Here is a 10,194-nt window from a genome sequence, read left to right on the forward strand (position 1 = left end):
TTACCCCATGCCTCCACCCCCATCCCCTCTGAAACCCTTGGTTTATTTCCTGGGGTCCATAGTCTTTCATGGTTCCTCTCCCTCTGATTACTCCCTTTTCAGATTTCCCTCCCTTCCCCTATGGTCTACAATTCTACTGCTTATGTTCCTCATATGAGTGAGACCATATGATAATTGTCTTTCTCTGTTTGACTTACTTCACTTAGCATAATCCCCTCCAGTTCCATCCATGTCCATGCAAATGGTGGGTATTCATCCTTTTGGTGGCTGAGTAATATTCCATTGTATATATATACTTCATCTTCTTTTTTTTTTTAAGATTTTATTTATTTATTTGACAGCCAGAGATCACAAGTAGGCAGAGAGGCAGGCAGAGAGAGAGGAGGGGAAGCAGGATCCCTGCTGAGCAGAGAGCCCGATGTGGGGCTCTAACCCAGGAACCTGGGATCATAACCTGAGCCGAAGGCAGAGGCTTTAACCCACTGAGCCACCCAGGTGCCCTGACTTCATCTTCTTTATCCATTCATCTGTTGAGGGGAATCTCAGCTCCTTCCATAGTTTGGCTATTGTGGACTTTGCTGCTCTGAACATTAGGGTGTTTGTGCCCCTTAAAGAGTGAATATTTTAAATCCTCCTATTAACTATACATGAGGTTTGTTTGGTACTTGAAAAAATAACTGCTTATATGAAATAAAATACTCTTTCACACCTCTAGTACAAAAAGTTATTTTATTAAATTGAATACATACTGCTTCTAAAAAGTTCCTATAGCTTAGCCTTAAGAGATTTCTTGCTTGAACTCACAATCCTGAGATCAAGACCTGACCTGAAATCCAGAGTGAGATTCTTAACCAACTGAGCCATCCAGGTGTCCCAAAACTTAAGAAATTTCTATACCTAGAAGTCAACCTTGTGTTACATAATGGAAATTTGTTTTGATAAACAGTCATAGATCTTGATAACTACTATTTCTAAATTTATGATTATTGTCTGGTCCATCAGCAAAAATGAATTTTGGATTAAATTGTCAATGCAGTTCATTGAGTTTCCTTTGCAATTGCATCAGTACTTTATTTAAAATCAATTTAAGGAATATAATTTTAAACAAATTACCTATTCAAATTATAGACCATAGTGAATAATACTCCCAAAGTTTCAAATTAAAAGCTTTTTCTTTTCCTTCCAAAAGTAAGTTTTTATCCAAGTTTGAAAGATTAAGCATTACAACAAGGAAATTTAGGGGATCATAGTAAAGCCATTACTTATGTAAGTGCATTAAAAAAATAAGTCATAAGGGAAATTTGATTAATGGCTAAATATAGATTTAAATTATTATGACCTTCAGTGCATTTGATATCTGGGCATTACATATATTCATGAATCAATGTTTTCCTTTACATATCTTCCCATTTATCTTAGACCTGTATGTATCATACATTTATGCATCCCAAAATATTTCTAGAAATATACTTTCCTCACATATTCTATTGTTTGTAAATGCAGGTATGTACTCTAGGTAGAGCATTCTTATAAAAAAGCCATTACATATAAAGAAATATATTTTAAAAATTGTAGAGACCCACAGTAATTAAGACTATAGTAAATAGTATTATTTATACATTGATAAATATTACACACATAGGTAGTCATCCTCAACTGAAGAAGGCTTTAAGTGCTTATTATGAATGTACAGGAAGACATCTGTATAAAAAAAAGTTGTACACATTACCCTTAGGGAATTAACACTTTGATGGCAAAAGTTTATAGTCAGTTGGCACAATGTCAAGTAGTCATAGGAACAAAGCAATTGAAATCTCATGATATAATTATGTGTCAATTATTATTTTCATTTTTAAAATAAACTTTCAAGAAGGTAAGAAAGTTTTCAAGGTTACATACTGTCATTGCAAGAGTCTTTCCCCAAGGTCCTTCTACTACTTCGACTGTCTCCTAACCTCACTTACCATTTATATTTTCCACACTGCAGTCAGAGTGATATTCCTAAAATTAAAAACAAACAAGCAAAACCCTGCTACTCTGTCTTCTTTAAAATACAGCAAATGCTGCCAATCGCTTTCAGAATTAGATCCAGTTTCCTCAACTTCTCTAACAAGACTATAGTTTATCCCAGTGCTACTTCAGGGAAAGATCTCCAGCTAGTGCCAATTAATTTGACCCAAATACTGGTTTGGGAAGTAGAGAAGCTAGCAGAGATTTTCCTCCTATATCAGATTTTGGGAGACTTAATTATTGGTTGAGAATTAGAGACACTATTCTAAGTTTAATAGTAGATGTGTAAGAGTCCATTCTCTTTCTCGAGGGACTTATGAATGTCCTTGGTGATGGAAAAAATTTAATACATGGAGGAGGTAGAAAGGAACTCAGGTCTTGGAGCATGGTGAGTATCTTAGACTTTCAGCAGTTGATGGATGATCAGCTTTGGACCCGAAGCCAGGTAGCTGGTAAGACAATCTGGGTAGCTTCTCAGATTCAGGCAGTGTAAGTGTTGCCATGAACAACAAGTTTCTGTGGGAACTGTCTGGGCTCTGGGGCATAGTGATGGACTCACAGAGGTAATAACTGGGGCATCCCATGATAGTCTTTCCATTTCTGTCCACAAAGACCCTGATAGTCCTATCCCACTCTTCTGAGCCTACAGCCTCCCTCCTTCTTTGCTTCCACTAAGAATTCCTCTTTCCCACCTGGAGCAAGGATAGTAGATAGGGGGAAAAGAGAAGTGGGTGTTCTTGCTGCAAATATTGTATGTTTCTTCTTTGTTTTTCAAATCTGTAATCTGGGGTAATAAGTGCGTTCTTTCTTTAAATTATGAGTTTGAAGAATCCATTCCCATTTCTCTCTCCCTTTCTTCCTCTCAACTTTCCTTCCCCCTCTTCATTTCATTGTGTCTTTTCTTTAGACATATATTCTCCTAAGAGAAATACAGGGCACAGAGTGCCTCAAAGGAAAAAAAAATGGGCAAAATGGTAAAAGACATACTGTCAATACTTAGGTTAAAATGGCCTTAGCCTGAAATATTGATCGGTGATCTATTCCTCTCTAAACTCCCATTAAAATATTATTGAAAGCATAACAAAAAGGAAAATATGCCACTATTTGGGAAAATAAGTCTAACATCAATTTTTCAGAGTTTAGAACTTAAGCCTGCTATTATAGTATTATGATCATGGGGCTACAAAGTATCATTATTGCTAATGTACCCTTCAGCCTTACACATTTCAGTCTGACTACCCACAGAGTTCACAGGAGATTATAGCTATTTCTGTCTTATAGTATTGAGGTAGAAGGGCCTTATCAAAGAACACTGTAGGTAATTTTTCCTTCCTCCAAACTCTCACACATTAGTGTTTGATTTCTTGAGATGAGAATAGAATATTGCTGTTCCCTCCCTACCTCACCAATAGGCACCTTTCTTTCCATAACTCACAGTTTCCAATGTATTTTATAGATGAACATTATGGGTAGGAGTTAAAGATTTTAAAGAGTAGAAGTCAGTGTATGTAGCAGAGATAGGAGTAGTCCATACAGGGCAGTAGATTTCTTATAATAGATCTAGCCAAAGAAAATGAAACAGCTTAAGTTGTTTTAGGATTGTAATTTTCAAAAATATTGTTACTGTGGGACTTTTAGAATTACCAGAAGAATACTTGCAATTTTTCAAAACAAGGCATAAGTCCGGGGTTTTATCTGGTCTCCTCTTATTTCTCTTAGGCATAAACAACATTTCTGTTAGCCAAGATTAGCCTTGGGCCATTAATTATATCCATAAAAACATACTGCTGCTTATGTATAAATTACAGAACAAAAGGAAAAATGTTCTTGATCTTACAAATATTTCAAAATAGCTGATCGCTTGTCTGTTCCTTTTCTAGATCAAAATTCATACCCCATCCTTCATTTCTATAACATCGGTTTTCTTCATCCTTGCTCACTGGAAATAAGTATTTCTCCTTTCAAAGACCTACCTTTCTCCCCATGAGCTAAATTCCATCTATTTCCCCCCCTCCTTCTGTAATCTTATTTTATCAAATTTATCCTTTTTCATCTAGATTTTCAACCATTCTCCCAAATCAGCATAGGGGGTATGTTCAATCTCTACCATCAGGAAAAACAATAACAACAAATGTATGTCCTCTCTTGATTCATGGTCACACTTTTTTTTAAAAGACTGTCCTTTACTTATCTAAATATTTTTATTGCCTTTTGATTCCTTTTAATTTAAAATTTCAACTTTAGGCTCTTTGTTCCTTCCCATCGGACAATTGCATCTTCTGGTGCAGTGCCATCTGTGTCCCCGAGACATGATGGTGAAGGTCAGAGTAAATGGATTTGACCATATAGAGCACCTAGTCTCCAGGTCTACTTTTAACTCTGGCAAAGTAGAAATTGTTGCCATCAATGACCCCTTTATCGACCTCAACTACATGCTCTACAATTCCAGTGTGATTCTCCCCATGGCAAATTCAATGGCACAGCCAAGGCTGAAATGGGAAGATTGTCATCGATAGAAAGCCAATCTCCATCTTACAGTAGAGAGATCCTGCCAACAACAAATGGGGTGATGCTGGTGCTGAGTATGAGATGAAGTCCACTAAGGTCTTCAGCACCTTGGAGAAGGCTGGGATTACTTGAATGGTGGGTAAGAGGGTCATTATCTCTGTCCCTTCTGCTGATGTCCCTATGTTCGTAATGGTCATGAACCATGAGAAGTAGGACAGCTTCCTCAAGGTTGTCAACAATGCCTCCTGCACAACTGCTTGGTTCCCTGGCCAACGCCATCTATGACAACTTTGGCATCATGGGGGAGAATCATAACCATAGTCCATGCTATCCTGCTACACAGAAGACTGTGGACAGTCCCTCTGGGAAGCCATGGCATGATGGCTGAAAGACTGCCCAGAACATCATCCCTGCTTCTATTAGAGCTGCCAAGGTTGTAGGTAAGGTCATCCCTGAGCTGAATAGGAAGCTCACTGGCATGGCCTTCCATGTTCCCACCCATAACATGTCAGTCATGGATCCAACCTGCTGCCTGGAGAAGGCTGCCAAATACAATGACATCAAGAAGGTGGTTAAGCAGGCATCAGAGGGCATGCTCACGGGCATCCTAGGCTATCCTGAGAAACAGGTTGTTTCCTGCAACTTTAAGAGTGACACCCACTTCCACCTTTGATGCTGGGGCTGGCACTGCCCTCAATGACCACCATGTCAAGCTTATTTCCTGGTATGACAATGAATTTGGCTAGAGCAACAGGTGGTAGACTTTATGGCCCATAGGGCCTCTAAGGAGTAAGAGCCCCCTGGACCACAAGCCCCAGCAAGAGAAAGAGGAAGAGCAAACCTCTTGGGTACTAGGGAGTTCTTCCCCTCAAATCATCCCCCAAAACACTGAGACTCTCCCAACCTCCCCACAGTTTCCATCCCAGACACTCTGAAGAAGGAGAGGGACATGGGGAGACCTATCTTGTCATGTACTATCAATAAATTATACTGCACCCAGTCCCCCCAAAATTCAACTTAATTGCAGAATATTTGATATATAAATGCCCTTTAATTCTTAGCCAAATGTGGTGGTCTCTGTCACCAATACTTTTTTGAAACTACTCTTGTAGATGTGTCAATAAATCTATTTATTGCTAAATCCAATGAACAACTTTCATTCTGAAGAAATTTTGATTCCATGTAGCACTGTATATTATTGATCAAGTTAACATTTCAATAATTTTTCTTTCAAAAATAATAAATAGTGGATATATGTTCATTGTAGAAAAATTTAAAAAGCAAAAATTAAAAAAAAATCCACAGTTGAAATACACCAATTTTTAAGTATCATCTATGCAGTTTATATATGCACAAACATATGTAGCATATTTAAGTATATGTATGTGTGATTATCTACATATACAGGAATATCTTAATAAGCTCCCTCCTTCACAAAATTTTAAAAGCTCCATCAATGTGGCTTAGACATCTTCCCATGTCAACACATATCCTCAAAGAGGTACATGCTAGTTACTAAAGAAGCCAGAAAAAAAAATAAATAAATAAAAAAGCTACATGATGGTGAAGTAGAAGTCGGAAAAAAAAATCTAGAAAGATGGCAAAATAACTGTAACTAAGATAGAAACTGACAAATTAGAAACGAAAAAAGGTAAAATTCATCCACAGGAAGTATTTTTTTAAACTTTTTTAGAAACCACCTTCTTTCAAATATAATGAATTTAAAAGGAGATAAAAGGGGTGCCTGGGTGGCTCAGTGGGTTAAGCCTCTGCCTTTGGCCCAGGTCATGATCTCAGGGTCCTGGATCGAGAGCCCCGCTTTGGGGCTCTCTGCTCAGCAGGGAGCCTGGTCCCCCCTCACCATCTCTCTGCCTGCCTCTCTGCTTACTTGTCATCTCTCTCTGTCAAATAAATAAAATCTTTTTAATAAATAAATTAATTAATTAAAAGGAGACAAAAATATTTGGTATTTGGTAATTAGATATTTGGTAATTTGGTAGATATTTGGTAATTAGAAGAAGAAAATTAAATGGGACTTAAACATAAATTAAGATTGAAACAAAAAAAACCTAAAGGAAAACCATATGTAATATTAAAGCATATATTTGCTTTTCTATAATTGTCATTAAAGTAGGAAAATCAAGCAAATGCTTTATTAAAGAGTGTGACTGTGATTGTGCTCTAATCAGCTGTCAATTTCATTCACTGTTATTGTTATAAACATACTCTCTAGAAAAAATCATCATAGTGTTTTCATTCTTTAGTATATGTAAATGCATTCTCTCATGTCACAATTAAGCCCTTCACACTGAATATTAAATTACATAATAATCAGAGTCCAGAAAGAAGACAACTTAGAATTTCAGAGCACGGACTCTGGACAAATGGTTTGGATTCATATCCTAGCTCTTCTACTTCAAGGGAGTAAGTTTTCTAATCTGTCAAGCAGGAATGATAATAATAGAATTTATCACATATGGTTGTTTTAAGGATTGCATGAATTAATATATGTAAGACATTTAGAAAAGTGATTGAAACACAGAGAAATACTTTAAGAACTGGCTGTTGCTATCACTAGGATTTAAATGATAGAAGAGCAGCAATTTTTTTCCTTTATTCTTCACTGTATTTTCGTCCTTTAGAATAGAGACTAATAAATGGCAGATGCTCAATAAATTTTGTTGAATAAAGAACATTTATTAAACACTTCCAATTGCCAGGCATGGAGATAAGTATTTTATGTGCGTTACTTCATTAATCTTGCTAATAAACTGTTGAGTTTAATATACTTACCATCTTTCTTTTCTTGATATGGACCTTAAAACATAGGTTAAATTAGCTATCAGATGTCAGCTGATTAAGAAGCTTATTCATTCCTTATTGCTACTGTAAAAAAACACCACAAACTTAGCAGTTTCAGCAATACATATTTATTATCTTATATATCTATATGTCAAAAATCTGAAATGAGTCTTACTGGGGTAAAATCAAGGTATTGAAAGTCTGACTTCCTCTTTGGAAGCTGTAGGGAGGATATTTTCTTGCCTTTTCCAGCTTTTTGAGGCCTTCTAATTTCCTTAGCTCATGGCTTTTTCTCTCCATTTCCAATCATGTATAAAAAATAAAAACAAAACACCCAGATAGAGGTAAACTCTGAGATGACCTAAATGTTTTTATTAAAATAAGAAGACTTTAAAGCAATTATTTTAAATACAAACTCACTAGTGAACAGATAGGTATTTCAATAAGTAGGAAACTACAAAAAATTAAATATAATGAAGTAGCTTTTAGAACTAAAATATAGTACATATAAAATCTGACATAAAAATATAAAATCTGAAATTTTAAAAATTGCTGGATTGCCATGCCATGATATCAGATTGGGCCATTTAGGAAAATGGGTCAGTGAACTTGAAGATGGATACTTAGAAATCACAGAATTGGAAGAACAGAAAGAAAAAAGTTTCAAAATAAAACATAGCTCTATATGGAAAAGCATCATATCCTATAATGTATCTTTTTAGAGGCCCAGAAAGAGACTAGAAATGAGTCGGTAAGTCACTTTATTTTGAATAATATTTTCCTAATGACTAATGATATTTATCATCTTTTCATGTGCCTGTTGAACTCTTGTTTGTCTTCTCCAGAAAAATGTCTACTACTTTCCGAAATTTGATGTTGTCTTTATATTATTGTATAAGTTATCATGTATTCTGCATACTAGAACCAAACCAGATATGAACTTTGCAAATATTTCCTCCCATTCTGTAGGTTGTCTTTTCAGTTTCTTAATAACATCCTTGGCACAGAATTTTTAAATTTTGCTGAAGTCTGAAGTCTGTTTTTTCTTTTATTCATTTTTTGGTGTCCCATCTAAAAATTCACTGCAATATCCAAGGCTATAAAGATTTACCTTTGTTTTCTCCTAAGAGTTTAATTGTTTTAGCTCTTATATTTATATCTCTGTTACATTTTTAGTTAATTTTGTATATGGTGTAAGTTAGAGGTCCAATTTCATTCTTCTGCATGCAGATAACCAGTTATCCTTGCACCATTTGTTGAGGAAAATATTCTTGCGCCAAATGAATGGTGATGACACCCTTATTGAAAGCGAAGTGGTCATAAATAAAAGTTTATTTTTGGAGTCTTAATTCTATTCCATTGATCCATATGTCTATCCTTCTGCCAGTACCACAGAATCTTGATAAATGTATATTTGTCATAAGTTTAGAAATAGAAGTGTGAGTGCTCCAATTTATTTTTCTTCTCAAGATTGTTTTGGAGGATTGGCTTTTCCATTTCTGCCTCCCCAAAAGCCATTGAAACAGGGATTCAATAAATTTGATAGAAACTGAATTGATACTATAGATCACCATAGATCACTTTGAGTAGCATTTCAAACTGAATAACAGTAAGTCTTCCAATCTATAAACATGGATGTCTTTCATTTGTGTAGATCTTTTTAAATTTCATTCAGCAATATTTCAGTTTTCTTTGTATGTCTTTAACCTTCTCCATTGAATTTGTTCTGAGATATTTCGTTCTTTTGAATATTGCTGTAGATTGAATTGTTTTCATTTTTATTTTTTAAATTTCCTTTTCCAATTGTCCATTTCTGGTGTATAGAAACACAACTGATTTGTTGGTGGGTCTTGTACCTTACAACTTTGCTGAATTTATTAGTTATAATATGGTGTATGTGTAGGTCACTTAACGATTTTCTCTACATAGGATTATGCCATCTGCAATTAGGGATAGTTTTAAGTCTTACTTTGTAATTTAGATGGGTTTTATTTCTTTCATTGGCAAATTGCTTTAGCTAGAACCTCCAAGGCAATGTAAATAGAGTGGCAAAAGCAGTCATCCTTATCTTGTCTGATCTTAGGGAAAAAAAGCTTTCTATCTTTTACCATTGAGCATGACAGTAGTCATGGATTTCAGGAAGTTCCCTTCTATTCCTAGTTTTCTGAGTGTTTTTATTATGAAAGAATGTTGGATTTTGCCCAATGCCTTCTCTGCATCATTTGAGATGATCTTGTGCCTAATTCCTCTTCATTCTACTAATGTGGTGTATTATATTGATTAGCTTTATTATGCTGAACCATCCTTGATTTCTGGGATAAATCCCACTTGGTCATGATATATAATTATTTTAATATGTTGTTGGATTCAGTTTGTTAATGTTTTGTATACAATTTTCCACTCATAAGGGATATTGGTCTGTAGTTTTCTTTAGTTGTGATGTCTTTGTTTGGCTTTTGTATCAGGGTAATGCTGGCCTTACATAATGAGTTAGGAAATGTTATCTCTTCCATTTTTTGGAACTTGAGAAGGATGATGTCAATTATCTCTTGCTGCTTTAAGATTCTGTGTATCTTTGACTTTCTACAGTTTTATTATGATGTGTCTTAGTGTGGATATCTTTGTTTATCCCACTCAAAGTTTATTGAGATTCTTGAATATCTTGATATATTTCAAGAGATCTGGGAAATTTTTGGCCATTATTTCTTCAAATATTCTGCCTTTTTTTTTCTTTCTTCTTCTTCTGGAACTCCATAATGTATATGTCAGTGTGATTGATAGTGTACCAAGGATCCTTAAGATCTGTTCATTTTTCTTTTTTATTTCTTCTCCTCAGACTGATTAAATTATCTTATCTTCAAGTTTATTGAGACA

The 10,194-nt window shown here is 35.2% G+C and overlaps 1 pseudogene; it reads left to right on the forward strand.

The window, feature by feature from the left end:
• Positions 1-4,319: 4,319 nt before the first annotated feature.
• On the forward strand, positions 4,320-5,311 carry LOC111151030 (annotated as a pseudogene).
• Positions 5,312-10,194: the final 4,883 nt, after the last annotated feature.

This window comes from Enhydra lutris, unplaced genomic scaffold (genome assembly GCF_002288905.1).
Source record: "Enhydra lutris kenyoni isolate GAN:26980312 unplaced genomic scaffold, ASM228890v2 scaffoldscaffold25, whole genome shotgun sequence".
In the NCBI taxonomy this organism is placed as follows: domain Eukaryota; kingdom Metazoa; phylum Chordata; class Mammalia; order Carnivora; family Mustelidae; genus Enhydra; species Enhydra lutris.